This window comes from Amblyraja radiata, chromosome 4, assembly GCF_010909765.2.
Source record: "Amblyraja radiata isolate CabotCenter1 chromosome 4, sAmbRad1.1.pri, whole genome shotgun sequence".
Taxonomy (NCBI): domain Eukaryota; kingdom Metazoa; phylum Chordata; class Chondrichthyes; order Rajiformes; family Rajidae; genus Amblyraja; species Amblyraja radiata.
This window is the reverse complement of record NC_045959.1, coordinates 73,643,681-73,660,041: the sequence shown is the minus strand read 5'-3', so window position 1 is coordinate 73,660,041 and position 16,361 is coordinate 73,643,681.

Here is a 16,361-nt window from a genome sequence, read left to right as displayed (position 1 = left end):
CCGTCGTGACCGATTATCACTTTTTTCAGTTCGCCTAAAGATATTGCTTTCACCAAAAATGAGTCAACCTGTAAGTTATAATGAGAACACAATAAGTACATGCAAATTTAATGACCTGATGAATTACTTTGGGTTTTATGATTCACGGTTTCATCCATTTCTATTGGCTAATTTTAATTGCCTAATATCTGATTTAATTGTTCAATGGCTTCCAGGTACCTTATTTTGTTGAAACTTTACTCCAACTACTGAAGACCTTTTCAGCTGCCTGATTCCAGTGTCTCCTCTTTCTCCGTGCAGTGTTATAAAGGCATTAGCGTAAGTTTCAGCTGCCCAATGATCACCAGTATGAACAAAAACAAGGTAGCCATTCACTATTAAGTAAAAATAATTTTATGTCAGAACACAAAGATGAAATCATATCAATACAAATCATCTGAAGTTTTCACGACATTTGGGAAGTTTCCTGTCATTGGTTTGGCAAGAGATAGGTGAAATATATCAATACAAATATACCTTTGTGGAAAATGTAATTGCCGCTTATACAGTGGATATTGCCAACAGCCAACAGCAGAAATTTCATGCAAGAAATCCTGCTTTTCTATCTCATTCAGTATTGGCACGCTAGATACATTATTTTCATCAGAAACTCAAATATCAACATTGTAATTCAATGCTGTAAGAAGTTATTTGTCTGGACAGAAGTGCAAAGGATATGTGGTTAGATGGCTTAGCAAGCTGTCAGGATTAAGAAGCAATTTTTGCAATATGAATTGGCAGAGGTTCTCTCCCCAGTCAGGTGCATTGTAAAATCCACCCTGTAATCTGCAATCTTTCTGAACCATATAATGTAGGATATAAATAAGAGTCTCCCCGTTGGATTGCAACCTTGTCGTGGTCGGGGAGCTTGTGTGTCTCAGTGACCCCTAGAGCTATACCAGCGGGAGATTCATCTCCTGTTAGGGTCTCCCATGCTGGACAGGTCGAAGGGTAGAGGCGAGACGAAGAGCGATCCACTGGTCCTCCTGGTTGGAGGTTGAGCACAGGGCTAACAACCCTGTCTCGTAAAACAAATATGTTACGAAAACAACAACTGAAGGAATCAACACTACTGGGCGTGATGGACTTCCAGGACTATCGACAGATGCTAGGGTGAATGTAAGAGAACCAGACAGCATCCCAAGAATAGCCCTGCACTGGACACCGGAAGGGAAAAGGAAAAGAGGGAAACCTAAAACCACCTGGTGTCGAACTGTAGAGGAGAAAATGAATTGGACCTGACCTGGGGTAGTGTTCAGAAGCTAGCCCAGAACAGACATGAGTGGAGGACCTTTGTTGCTGCCCGACATGCAGGAGGCATAATAGGCAGTAAGTAAGTAAGTAAGTAATAAATAAGAGTAACTGGGCTGCACAGTGGCGCAGCAGTAGAGTTGCTGCGTGCCAGCGTCAGATGCCTGGATTCAATCCTGATTACGGGTGCTGTCTGTACAGAGTTTGTACATTCTCCCTGTGACCGCGTGGGTTTACTCCAGGTGTTCTGGTTTCAACCCACACTCCAAAGATGTACATGTTTGTAGGTTAATTGGCTTTGGCAAGTTGTAAACATTGTCTCTAGCATGTAGGACAGTGTTAGTGTATGAGGTGATTGCTTGCAGACTCGGTGGGCAGAAGGGTCTGTTTCCGCGCTGTATTTCTAAAGATTAAAGTCTAAAATCTAAAGTCTACTTTACTATTTGCTTGCCCATTGCAACCTTTGCCTCTGATGGTCAATCAGAGTTATAAAGCTATCACCATCTAAGTGTTGCTCCCTTTACATAATGAGATAAGACTGTATTATGCCTGTTGCGAAAAAAACACAGTGAAGCCATAAGTAATATTTAGTATTCACCTGATAAACTAGAAATTCAGAGTTTAAAATTCCTTCCCTTCAGGAAATAGTAAAGAGAATGAGAATTCCAAGTATAGGTGCCATAAAATAGATCTAACATTTTTATAATGAAAGCCTGTATGATGAAAGAACACGTACAGCGCTAACTAAATTGCAAAATCAGTTCCAAAGTCCTGCTTGATAGTCTAACATAACTACTAGATTTTATCATATTAGTCTTTCTAGTCATTTTGAAAAAAACATAAAATGAAAAATAATCTATTAAACCACTTTTCCAATCTCTCTATTTATAACTGGTTAAAAAACAGATTTTAAATTGTGAGATTTAGACTAGGGTTAATGATCAATTTTGTTGCCTGGATGGAAATTAAAAATCAATGGAACATATTTGACCATACTTGAGTACCAACCAGATAGTAAAGATGAAACATACTCAACTTCACCCAAGTGAGCATTTTGCAATCTTCAACAGATTGTGCTGTTCAACTATAATTGTCTATGTGGAAAAGATCTCACACCTGTAGATGGTTAAGAAAATAAATGTATGCCCCAGTGAATATCTAGTCTGAAGTGAAGATGGTCAAGAGCTTCAAGTTCCTGCATGGAAATATCACTAACAATTTGTCCTGGTCCAAACACATTGATGCTACGGCCAAGAAAGTACACCAATGCCTCTACTTCCTCAGAGACGAAGGAATTCTGGCTTGTTTCAAACACTCTGGTCATTCACTTTTCTCTTCACACCCATCAGGCAGAAGATATCCCAGGTCCAAACTTTTCACCCTATCATCCATCGCATACAGCACATTATCCACCAACATTTTTGCCACCTCCAACGGGATCCCACCACTAGCAACATCTTCCCATATCCACCCCTTTCCACTCTCCGCAGAGACCATTCCTTCCGCTACTACCTGGTTAACTCATCCCTTCCCACCCAAACCATCCCCTCCTCAGGTACTTTCCCCTGCAACCGCAGGAGATGCAATACCTATCCCTATACCTCCTCCCTCGACTCCATCTAAGGCCCCCACCATCTTTCCAGGTGAGGCAGAGTTCACTTGCACCTCCTCCAACCTCATCTACTGTATCCACTTTTCCAGGTGTGGATTCATATATATTGGCGAGACCAAGCGCAGACTCAGAAATCGTTTTGCTGAACACCTTCGCTCAGTCCACCTAAACCTACCTGATCTCCCAGTCAGTTGCCAAACATTTTAACTCCCCCTCCCATTGCCATACTGACCTTTCTGTCCTGGGCCTCCTCCACTGTCAGAGTGAGTCCCAACACAAATTGGGGGAACAGCACCTCATATTTTGCTTGGGCAACTTACAACCCAGTGGTATGAATATCGATTTCTCTAACCAAGTAACCCTTGCTTTCCCTCTCTCTCCATCCCTTCCCCTTCCTAGTACTCCGACCAATTGGGTTGTCCCCTGGATTCAATTTTATCTTTGTAAACTTTGTTGTCACCTTCCCCTAGCTAACAATGATCTAATCTACATTTTTCTTGAGCTTCATCCTCTTTGATGTCTTAACCATATAACCATATAACAATTACAGCACGGAAACAGGCCATCTCGGCCCTACAAGTCCGTGCCGAACAACTTTTTTCCCCATAGTCCCACCTGCCTGCACTCATACCATAACCCTCCATTCCCTTCTCATCCATATGCCTATCCAATTTATTTTTAAATGATACCAACGAACCTGCCTCCACCACTTCCACTGGAAGCTCATTCCACACCGCTACCACTCTCTGAGTAAAGAAGTTCCCCCTCATGTTACCCCTAAACTTCTGTCCCTTAATTCTGAAGTCATGTCCTCTTGTTTGAATCTTCCCTATTCTCAAAGGGAAAAGCTTGATCACATCAACTCTGTCTATCCCTCTCATCATTTTAAAGACCTCTATCAAGTCCCCCCTTAACCTTCTGCGCTCCAGAGAATAAAGACCTAACTTATTCAACCTATCTCTGTAACTTAGTTTTTGAAACCCAGGCAACATTCTAGTAAATCTCCTCTGTACTCTCTCTATTTTGTTAACATCCTTCCTATAATTGGGCAACCAAAATTGTACACCATACTCCAGATTTGGTCTCACCAATGCCTTGTACAATTTTAACATTACATCCCAGCTTCTATACTCAATGCTCTGATTTATAAAGGCTAGCATACCAAAAGCTTTCTTTACCACCCTATCTATATGAGATTCCACCTTCAAGGAACTATTCACGGTTATTCCCAGATCCCTCTGTTCAACTGTATTCTTCAATTGTCCTGCCAAGGTGTAACACCTCACATTTATCAGCATTAAACTCCATCTGCCATTTTTCAGCCCATTTTTCCAAATGGCCTAAATCACTCTGTAGACTTTGGAAATCCTCTTCATTATCCACAACACCCCCTATCTTGGTATCATCTGCATACTTACTAATCCAATTTACCACCCCTTCATCCAGATCATTGATGTACATGACAAACAACAAAGGACCCAACACAGATCCCTGAGGCACCCCACTAGTCACCTGCCTCCAACCCGACAAACAGCCATCCACCATTACCCTCTGGCTTCTCCCATTCAGCCACTGCTGAATCCATCTTGCTATTCCTGCATTTATACCCCACAGTTTAACCTTCTTAACCAACCTTCCATGAGGAACCTTGTCAAAGGCCTTACTAAAGTCCTTATAGACAACATCCACTGCTTTACCCTCGTCAATTTCCCTAGTAACCTCTTCAAAAAATTCAAGAAGATTAGTCAAACATGACCTTCCAGGCACAAATCCATGTTGACTGTTCCTAATCAGACCCTGTTTATCCAGATGCTTATATATATTATCTCTAAGTATCTTTTCCATTAATTTGCCCACCACTGAAGTCAAACTAACAGGTCTATAATTGCTAGGTTTACTCTTAGAATCCTTTTTAAACAATGGAACAACATGCGCAGTACGCCAATCCTCGGGGACTATTCCCGTTTCTAATGACATTTGAAATATTTCTGTCATAGCCCCGGCTATTTCTACACTAACTTCCCTCAATGTCCTAGGGAATATCCTGTCAGGACCTGGAGACTTATCCACTTTTATATTTTTCAAAAGTGTCAGTACTTCTTTTACTTTGAAACTCATAGTATCCATAACTACTCTACTCGTTTCCCTTACCTCACATAATTCAATATCCTTCTCCTTGGTGAATACCGAAGAAAATAAATTGTTCAATATCTCCCCCATCTCTTTTGGCTCTGCAGATAGCTGCCCACTCTGTTTCTCCAATGGACCAATTTTATCCCTCGTTATCCTTTTGCTATTAATATACCTGTAGAAACCCTTTGGATTTACTTTCACCTTACTTGCCAAAGCAACCTCGTATCTTCTTTTAGCTTTTCTAATTTCTTTTTTAAGATTCTTTTTACATTCCTTATACTCCACAAGCACCTCATTTACTTCATGCTGCCTATAATTATTGTAGATCTCCCTCTTTTTCTGAACAAGATGTCCAATTTCCCTTGAAAACCAGGGCTCTTTCCAATTTTTACTGTTTCCTTTCAACCGAACAGGAACATAAAGATTCTGTACTCTTAAAATTTCCCCTTTAAATGTCCACCATTTCTCTTCTACATCTTTCCCATAAAACAAAATGTCCCAGTCCACTCCTTTTAAATCATCTCGCATCTCATCAAAGTTAGCCTTTCTCCAATCAAAAATCTCAACCCTAGGGTTTTCACACCTTACCCTTCTAACTGTACATGCTTTGTTTGATGATGTTCTGACTGTGACTCTATTTATATGTTCTCCGAAGAAGGGTTTCGGCCCGAAACGTCACCTATTTCCTTCGCTCCATAGATGCTGCTGCACCCGCTGAGTTTCCCCAGCAATTTTGTGTACCTTTTATATGTTCTCTGTTGTTTTTAAATTATTGTCTGTAACTGTGGAACTGTGGAACTGTGCTGCTGCCTGTCTTGGCCAGGACTCTCTTGTAAAAGAGATTTTTAATCTCAATGAGACTTCTCCTGGTTAAATAAAGGTTAAATAAAAAAAATTAAAAAAATCTCCCTGTCTCCCTCTCCCCTGACTCTCAGTCTGAAGAAGGGTCTCAATGCATAACGCCAGCCATTCCTTCTATCCAGAGATGCTGCCTGTCCCGCTGCTACTCCAGCATTATTTGTCTATCTACAAGGGTTACTGTAATTCCTGATCTTCCAATTTGTGGCCCTTGCATCTTTTTTAATCTGCACTTCCTGTTATACTATATTCGGCACCGTTTCCTTTCTTTTATGAACTTTCTGCGGAGGCTGGTGGGATTAAAGGGGAGGACCAGGAGAACTCTATCCTTGTTCCGTCGGGGTAGAGGGGGAGCGACGAAAGCAAAACCACAGGACGTAGGAGACGTGAGTGTGGGATCCATCTAAGACAGAAGGGGGAAAAACATGTTTAATAAAGAAAGGAGATATCTTGTTGAGGAATTGAGAATAGCTGACAGCAAGAGACAGGATGTGAGAAAGTGTAGTCGAGATAAATCTGGGAGTCGGTAGATTTGCAGTAGGATCCTGTTACTCAAACCAGCAACCTCTACTACCAGAATGGCCATTGGAGTTAGCACCTGTGGACACCATGTACTAGTAGATTCCCCATTGAGTAATACACTACCCTGAATCAGAACTATTGATCATTATTTATCATCAATGAGTCCAAGTCCTGGAACTTAATTCTCCAAGGCATTGTGAGATCGCTCTCTCGTCAAGGACTGAGAACTATTAGGGATAGGCAATAAATTCTGAACTTACCTGCATCCAGATCCCCCCAAAATAGAATAAATAAAAATAACTATCTTCCTGCTCACCTCTAAAGCCCATTTCTCTACTATTGTAATCAGACATAGCTACACCCGTATCTTCATTCTGCTATAGCGATATGCACACATCTCAATTCATTTCATTCCTCACTCATTCTATTGCAGTAGAAATCAGTCACAAAACCTTTACCTGTCCTGCTATCACCTTAACAATCTATCCAAATCAACCATTGCTCTCATCCAAATCCACGATTAATGCAATGGAGAAAGCAAGTTAAATCCGACCACATGTATTTATTGTATTCTTATCGCAACTGTCTGTTTCATGGCATTCTTTTATAATCTGGGCATGTTTCTATTTGTGGGTACTCTCTATGGTCAGTAACTGTTTTCCACTATTTGTGGTTAACAATTACTCCTGGAACAGGGGACGTACCTTTTAAAAATTGGATTCCAAAAATTGGAGATAAATTTGTGCTCCTTTAGTGTAATACCCAATTGAGGCACCCCTATAACGTCATGGAGAGTTTACCTTTAATAAATCTTTTGGGTGGTTTTCACATGATTGCTTCATACAACCTACATGATTTCCGATGGCTGCTGTCACCTGCAGAGATTGCAGCTGCTGTGTCTTTCCTTCATGAAACGATGGGAGGTGGGTCACAGCCTTAAAGAATTCTCTCCATGGCAACCAAGGTACAGTAACATAAAATGCTGCCACGGAAGTGATACAGAATGTGGGGAGAGACACTTTCAGTGTATGTAACCACCATACATACCTGTTACCCCAATAAAGAATCATCCTCACTGATTGAATCTCATGCTACGTGTGGCCTCCCTCAGGCTCATTTTTCAGGCAATGATTGCAGTATATCTGAATCATGCATTATTTTATGTTAATTTTACGATAATGGCATTGAAAAAGCTTTTAGATATCCCTGAAGAGATATCTTTTATCCTACCACAAGCACTAGTGGTGAAGAATTACTGAACATAAAACAATGAGGCAATTGTGTTTTAAGATGTGAATACTCAGAGATTTGACGCTGCTATGCCATTTTTCTACTATAATTTCTGCATGGCTTTCACATTCACTCCACTGTTCTGTGCCTCATATTTAAACACTAGACTAAGTAGGACCCGTTGAGTCCCATGTTCACATGGGAGGGCTGGTCCCCCGACGCAATATTCCACCTCTTCACCAATTCCAATATTGGTGGCCAGTGAGGGGGGGGGGGGGGCTTTCTGGAATGCTGGTATGGGTGTTGTTGGCTGCAGGGACTACTGGTCTCCAGAGGGCTAGTATGGACATTGTGGGCCAAATGGATTCTTAGGGTGGCAGCTGAGTCCCTCAAATCTGATGTGCTGGCAGCTCACTCATGGCTGGTGGGCTGGCAGTTGACTCACGACTATTCCTTGAAATTCCATTTCAAGCAGAGTGCAAGGCCACCAAATTCAAATCCATTTTCCTACCATTTCAAGCAGGGCGCAAGGCCACCAAATTCAAGTGCAGTTTCTTAGCTCCTTGAGCAGGGTGCAAGGCCACAAAATTCAAGTGCAGTTTCATACCACTTCTAGCAGGGTGCAAGGCCACCAAATTCAGGTTCAGTTTCCTACCACTTCAAGCAGGGTACAAGGCCACCGAACTCAAGTGCAGTTTCCAACCACTTCAAGCAGGTTGCAAGGCCACCAAATTCAAGTGCAGTTTCATACCACTTCAAGCAGGGTGCAAGGCCACCAAATTCAAATGCAATTTCATACCATTTCATGCAGGGTGCAACGACACCACATTCAAATGCAGTTTCATACCATTTCATTCAGGGTGCAAGGCCACCACATTCAAATGCAGTTTCATACCATTTCAAGCAAGGTGAAACCACCATAAACCACCATAAAACCACACAAAACACCACACCCACAGTTCAGTAGACATTCAGTATGTTTAGTTGATTCACAGCTCAGACAGAGTTGTGACCTCTCCCTCCCCATCATGCAGAGACTGAGCCACACCCACACTTCCGGGTTTTATAATCCCTCCCCCTTCCACCGGAAAAGGTGTGGCCTTCATGGCATGATTGACAGGAGAGAGATTCTCAACATTTTTTAAACACTAATAACACTTTTATTTTTCATTGATGGGAAGAATCCTCTGCACCTGATCAGCGGAGGGGGACTGAGTAAGATGGGCACAAATCACAACCGTAAGTGGTAGCGTTTTACCTAAAATCAATATAGTGCAAACAGGAAGTTGTCAAGTTTAGACAAAGAACCCTTTGCAGTGCCTTTTCACTTCACCCAAAACCTGCCCAAACAACCCTTTTCAGTGCCTTTTCACTTCAACCCAACCCCTCCCCCCCAAACAACCCTTTGCAGTGCCTTTTCACTTCAATCCAAAACCCCCCCGAACAACCATTTGCAGTGCCTTTTCACTTCAACCCAAAAGCCGCCCAAACAACCCTTTGCAGTGCCTTTTCACTTCAACACAAACCCCCCCAAACAACCCTTTGCAGTGCATTTTTACTTCAACCCAAACAACCATTTGCAGTGCATTTTTACTTCAACCCAACCAACCATTTGCAGTGCATTTTTACATCAACCCAAACAACCATTTGCAGTGCATTTTTACTTCAACCCAGACAACCATTTGCAGTGCATTTTTATTTCAACCCAAACAACCATTTGCAGTGCATTTTTACTTCAACCCAAACAACCATTTGCAGTGCATATATACTTCAACCCAAACAACCATTTGCAGTGCATTTTTACTTCAACCCAAACAACCATTTGCAGTGCATTTTTACTTCAAACCAACCATATTTTCATTTTCAAACCACATGAAGGGCACTCACAGTTGAGTAGACATGTGTTCAGTGTTATTCAGAGCTCAGAGAGACGTGACCCTCTAGCTTCCTCCACCTTGCAGAGACTGAGTGAGGCACACCACTTCCTGGTTTTATAGTCCCTCCCCCCTCCCTCCTGCAGGGGCAGCAGAGAGAATGGTGATTTAAGAAAAAAACATTAATATCTCTCTGATGGGAAATATCCTCTGGTCCAGGAAGGCAGAGAGGGGCTCTGAACGAGGTGGCCAAATATGACGGCCGTAGGTGGCGGCGTTCTCTCGGAAATCACAGCACAGTGAGCCAAAAGCGGTCAAGATCAGACTTTTAGTAATATAGATCGGTAACCCTCATTATTTCCTCCAATACTTTGTGCTTATCTAGTGCACAAGATGGAAATTTATTCAGCTGACAAAATAGATAGCTTTGCCTGGTAAATTAATGAAAGCATTTTAATGAACTGTCACAACTCATAACACAACCAATCTTGATTATATTGTGTAAAGAGATAATTATTGGATACTTCATGGCTGAGTAGATACTTGAATATGCTTTTGAGGGAAAGAATAGAAATACAGGAATGAAAAAAAAAAGAATACTGGAAATAGCAGACTGAGTGAAATGTGTGGAGGGATGGATAGTTAACATTTTAAGTCAACAACCTTTCATCCAATGAAACTATGCCTATTAATGTCATCGGCCTGAAACATGAGCTCTGTTTCACTTTCTGCAGATGCTGATTAACCTACTAAGTATTTATAGCATTTTCTGTTTTAACCAATCTGTGAAAGGAACATATTGGACCTTGTTTTGAGGCATTGATAATGTGGACAGTCAGAAATCTTTTTTGCCAAGGTGGAAATATCAAATACTGGAAGGCATAAGTTGAAGGTGAGAGGGGTAAAGTTTAAAGGAAATGTTCAGGACAAGTTTTTAACAGATGGTAGTGAGTGCTTAGAACATACTGCCAAGAGTGGTGGCCGAGGCATTTAAAATAGTGGCATTTAAGAGACTTTTGGATAGGCATGTGTATATGCAGAGAATGGAGGGATATAGATTATGAGCAGGCAGATAAGAGTCAGTCTTGGCATTATGTTCTGCACAGACATTGTGGATTGAATGGCCTGTTCCTGTGCTGAACTGTTCTATGTTCTATTTACAGCATCCTCAGTATTTCATTTTCCATGCCACAAATTGCACAAATATTGAACAAGAAAATCAATGAAATACAGTAAATACAGTAAAGCAGAAAAAAGTTCTCAATTGATCTTAATATTCAGGTTTTAAACATTCAATTTATTTGGGATGATCTAAAGGGATTCAAATTCCTATTTTTAGGCAATATTAAAGTAGGAATCTCTAGATTGTGCATTAATTTTAACACAGCAAAGGAGGAGGGTTTAAAATCAGAAAAAAAGTTCATGTAGAAAAATGAATCTGGAACTCAAAGAGGTTTACAAGAAGCAGTGCACCCAAAATGAATAATATTAATGATAAAAAGAAATATAAGAAATTATATTTTTTTAAAGAAGAAATTCGTGATTAGCACCTGCAATGTTATTAATTCGACAGTTCATGGTTGTAGAAATGGAAGAGAATGTGTTACTTGATTTGTGATGACCTAACATAATTTTTTTCAGGGGAACCCTCAGAAAATTGCAGGTCGGGGTGTGAAGGTAAGAGCTTGACTGTAAAATGGCAAACTTTACCATGTAGCTGAATTGGAAATAGAATGTATTTTCAGACACTATTTACATATCCATTGAACATTTGGATATATAAATAACATTGTAATCCCAAGAGTTAATCTCCATTGCAGGAATTTCAAAACAAACTCAACCTTCTCTGTGAAGATTTGTATCAAACAAGGCTGCAAGTCAAGTCAAGTCAAGTTAAGAGAGTTTATTGTCATGTGTCCCAGATAGGACAATGAAATTCTTGCTTCATTGCTCCAACACGTTTCTTAGTAATTCTTGCTTTAACTTTGCTTCTCACAACCAAAACACTTTCTCAAGAAGAGGGGCTAATCTTCAGGATAATTGCATGGCTGTTCAACCTCTGACAGCTGCACTCCAGTACCAATGTTGCCATGGTCTCAGTAGTCAAGCTGCAGTTTGAGAGGTACTGAAGACAGCGAGTAAGCCAAGCGCTCTCGTAGCAGCGGGTTATCTATTCACCCCATTTATGAACAACATTGATGATTTGAAAACAAGCCATAATTTCAAATTTACCAAAGACAGACAATTATTTTTCATCATGTGAATGAAATCCAAAATAGCAAGAAGATATTAAAAACATATAGCAAATGATAAAAAATGAGACAAATTTCATTGTGGGGAAATGTGACATCATCAACCTTGGACCCAAGAAGGATAAAATAATGTAATTTCAAAACGATAGAATGTTAGAAATACTAAAGGTTCAAAAAAAACCTAGGGATTCATATGGGCCATTAATATTCATGGATAGGTGAAAAATTGTCAAAAATAATTAAGGCAGACATCACTGCCATGAATTCATACAAACATTTTAAATATATGATGAAATATTTGTGAAACTTGCCATTTTTCTACTAAAATTGTATTATATATATATATTATATTATATATAATAATATAATAATATATAATATATATATATAATACAATATTTATATATAATACAATATTTATATATAATCCAATTTAGTAGAAAAATGGCAAGTTTCACACATATTTCATCATATATTTAAAATGTTTGTATTTAAAATGTTTACTATAGTAAATGAGAAAGTGACTTTATATGTCGAAGTCAAAGTATTTATTTGTAATCACTTAATTAGTATTTTACATTTATACATTTAAATCCAAGCCAAATAACCTACAATCCTGTGCGTCTTTGGTGTGTGGGAGGAATTATGGTGGCATTGCTATAAAGCTATTGTCTTACAGTGCCAGTTCCTGACTATAGGTACTTTTCTGCACGGAGTTTATACATTTTCCCCGTGATCTGCGTGGGTTTTTTCCAAGATCTTCGGTTTCCTCCCACACTCCAAAGACGTACAGGTTTATAGGTTAATTGGTTTGGATTTAAATGTATAAATGTAAAATTGTGCCTAGTGTGTGGAGGGTAGTTTTAATGTGCGGGGATCGCAGATCGGTGCGGATACGATGGCGGAGGGCATGTTTCCGCGCTGTATCTCTAATCTAAACTAAACTTGTTTTTGGTAATCTTGACAATCAAGAATTATTTGCCAGTTGTTGTGATTCTGCCCATATTTAACATAGAGAAGAGTTTGGTTTTCAATTCATTCCATAATTGATTCCCGAACATGGTTATGGTGTCAAAGGAAGGGATGGCTTGTAAGAGTGAATTATTTCTCTAATAGATCCCAGAAAGATGTTAAAATCAAAAATCATATTATTCTGGGATCCACCCATACTTGAAGGTGGCTTACTATTTGTTTTTACGTATGCAAATGCCTGGGATTACTTATCTTGTTTGACAATTCTCTGCAAGAATGACATGTGACAGAACATCAATAGAGGGAAGACAAAACTGCTGGAGAAACTCAACGGGTGAGGCAGGATCTATGGAGCGAAGGAATAGGTGACGTTTCGAGTCGAGACCCTTCTTCAGACTGATCAACAATACTTTAAAATTTAAATATAGTAATAGACATCCTCTATTTTCATTTGTAAAGTCTCAGTTGAAAATAGAAGAAAATAGATGCATTGCATTGACCGAAGGAATTTGTGCACAACAATCAAATTTATATCTTAAATAGTTTCAGTTGAACAATAATTGAAAATGCAAATCAATAAGATTTAATTCAAACTAATTTATATTATCTACTCCTGTTTTGTAACTTAATCGGTACAATTTCTGAATGTTAGTCCTACCAGGTAACATGTTCTGTCCATCCTTTGTTATAGAAAATTCTTTTACCAACTCCTTGTCATCTTCGGCTGCAGACAACCAGGCGTTGCAGAGAAAAGTAAAGCTCTGTTTTGTTTGCACATCTTCCAAAATAATTGAGAGTACATGCCATCCCAAATAGTTACTCAGTCCCTCACCATGAACACGAATCTTGTAGAGATCACCCAGATTTTCTAAATAAATCTAAAAAATGATTAATATTTTGACCAGGACATCATGATATTATTTAAAATTTGACATAAAGTGCATTTGTATTAATAAATGTATACATTCATCCATTATAAACAAAAAGTGCAACATTAACAAATAAACCTTAATTTTATAACTTTACAAGGTTTTATCTTACCTTTTGATCGTTTACTTTAGACTGTACTAATTCAGCATTGGAAAAAAATAATTTATAGCATAAAAGCAACACTGACAAAACAATCAAAAATATACCACTCTTATCTGTTCATGAGACAGCAGGGTGAGTTAGTTTGAATCAGTGCAGTTTGAGTATTTAGGCTACACCCACAGTTTTAGTTTAGTTTCATTTATTTTACTTTATTGTTACGTGTACTGAGGTACAGTGAAAAGCTTTTTTTTGCTGCACGCTATCCAGTTAGCGGCAAATATTCAGAATTTTGATCAAGTAATGATGAATGAAATTTCCATATTCAAATAATCTGTGATTTGGACCAGCATTTTTGTTTGTCGGCAGTATTTTTACAGAACCTATTATTTTTGTCCTTTTACTGTATGCAGAAGCATGTTTGTGCGGTAATGTTGAAGAAACCTTAGTGAATTGTTGCAATACATTTTATAGTTTGTACATACTCACACACATTATGCTGGTGGAGACACAAGCGATTGCAGATGCTGCAATCTGGAACATCAACCGATTTGCTGGAGGAATTTTAGTTCTATATATTTATTTTTAATGACCTGTTTATGGCAATCCTAACAATCAATCAATTTGTTGTGATACTGCCCTTATTTAACGTAGAGAAGGGTTTGGTTTTCAATTCAATCCATAATTAATTCTCGAACATTGTTATAGTATCAAAGGAAGGAATGGCTTGGGTGGGTCTAGCGTTATCTGCGGGGGGAATGGAATTGTCAATTATTTAGGGTTGAAACTTTGACAATTCCTTTCCATAGATGTTACTTTAACCTGAGCTCCTCCAGCAGATTGTTTGTTGCTGCACATTTTGTCGGCGTTGGGAAAGTGAATGTTTAGCATGATGAACAGCAAGTCAATCCAATAGATTGCTTAGTTCTGGATGGTGTCAAGATTCTTGATTGTTATTGGAGTAGCACAGATCTAGCGAAGTGGAGAGAATTTGATCACGTTTCTAACTCGGTAGATGGTGATCATCAGGAGTGATTGTCATTCAGACCCTTCGAATGACCCTTTGCAGAGATTACAGCCCCATCTTAGTCTTGGGCCCAGAATATTCATGTTGCTGGTCACTCACTACTGGCCAATAGTCCTGTCAAGAATGTTTATGGTGGGGGGAATTCAGTGATTGTAATATCATTGAATTCTAGATATGTTGATGAGAATCTCTCATTCATAGAAACATAGAAACTACTGTAGGTGCAGGAGGAGGCCATTCGGCCCTTCGAGCCAGCACTGCCATTCATTGTGATCATGGCTGATCGTCCCCTATCAATATCCCGTGCCTGCCTTCTCCCCATATCCCTTGACTCCACTAGCCCCTAGAGCTCTATCTAACTCTCTCTTAAATCCATCCAGTGACTTGGCCTCCACTGCCCTCAGTGGCAGGGAATCCCATAAATTCACAACTCTCTGGGTGAAAAAGTTTTTTCTCATCTAAGTCTTAAATGACCTCCCCTTTATTCTAAGACTGTGGCCCCTGGTTCTGGACTCGCCCAACATTGGGAACATTTTTCCTGCATCTAGCTTGTCCAGTCCATTTATAATTTTATATTTCTATGAGATCTTCCCCTCATCCTTCTAAACTCCAGTGAATACAAGCCTAGTCTTTTCAATCTTTCCTCATATGACAGTCCCGCCATCCCAGGGATCAATCTCGTGAACCTACGCTGCACTGCCTCAATCACAACGATGTCCTTCCTCAAATTAGGAGACCAAAACTGTACTCAATACTCCAGATGTGGTCTCACCAGAGCCCTATACAACTGCAGAAGAACATTTTTACTCCTATACTGAAATCCTCTTGTTATGAAGGCCAACATTTCATTAGCTTTCTTCACTGCCTGCTGTACCTGTAAGCCAACTTTCAGTGACCGGTGTACAAGGACGCCCAGGTCTCGCTGCACCTCCCCCTTACCTAACCTAACCCCATTGAGATAATAATCTGCCCCCTTGTTTTTGCCGCCAAAGTGGATAACCTCACATTTATCTATATTATACTGCATCTGCCACGCATCTGCCCACTCATTCAACCTGTCCAGGTCACCCTGCAACCTCCTAACATCCTCTTCACAGTTCACACTGCCACCCAGCTTTGTGTCATCCACAAACTTGCTAGTGTTGCTCCTAATTCCCTCTTCCAAATCATTAATATATATGGTAAACAGTTGTGGCCCCAACACCGAGCCTTGCGGCACTCCACTCGCCACTGCCTGCCATTCTGAAAAGGACCCGTTCACTCCTACTCTTTGCTTCCGGTCTGCCAACTAATTTTCTATCCATGTCAACACCCTACCCCAAATACCATGTGCTCTAATTTTAGTCACCAGTCTCCCGTGCGGGACCTTATCAAAGGCATTCTGAAAGTCTAGATATACTATATCCACTGGCACCCCTTCATCCATTTTACTTGTCACATCCTCAAAAAATTCCAGATTAGTCAAGCATGATTTCCCTTTCATAAATCCATGTTGACTTGGACTAATCATTTTACTGCTATGCAAATGCCCCATTATTACCTCTTCAATAATTGACTCCAGC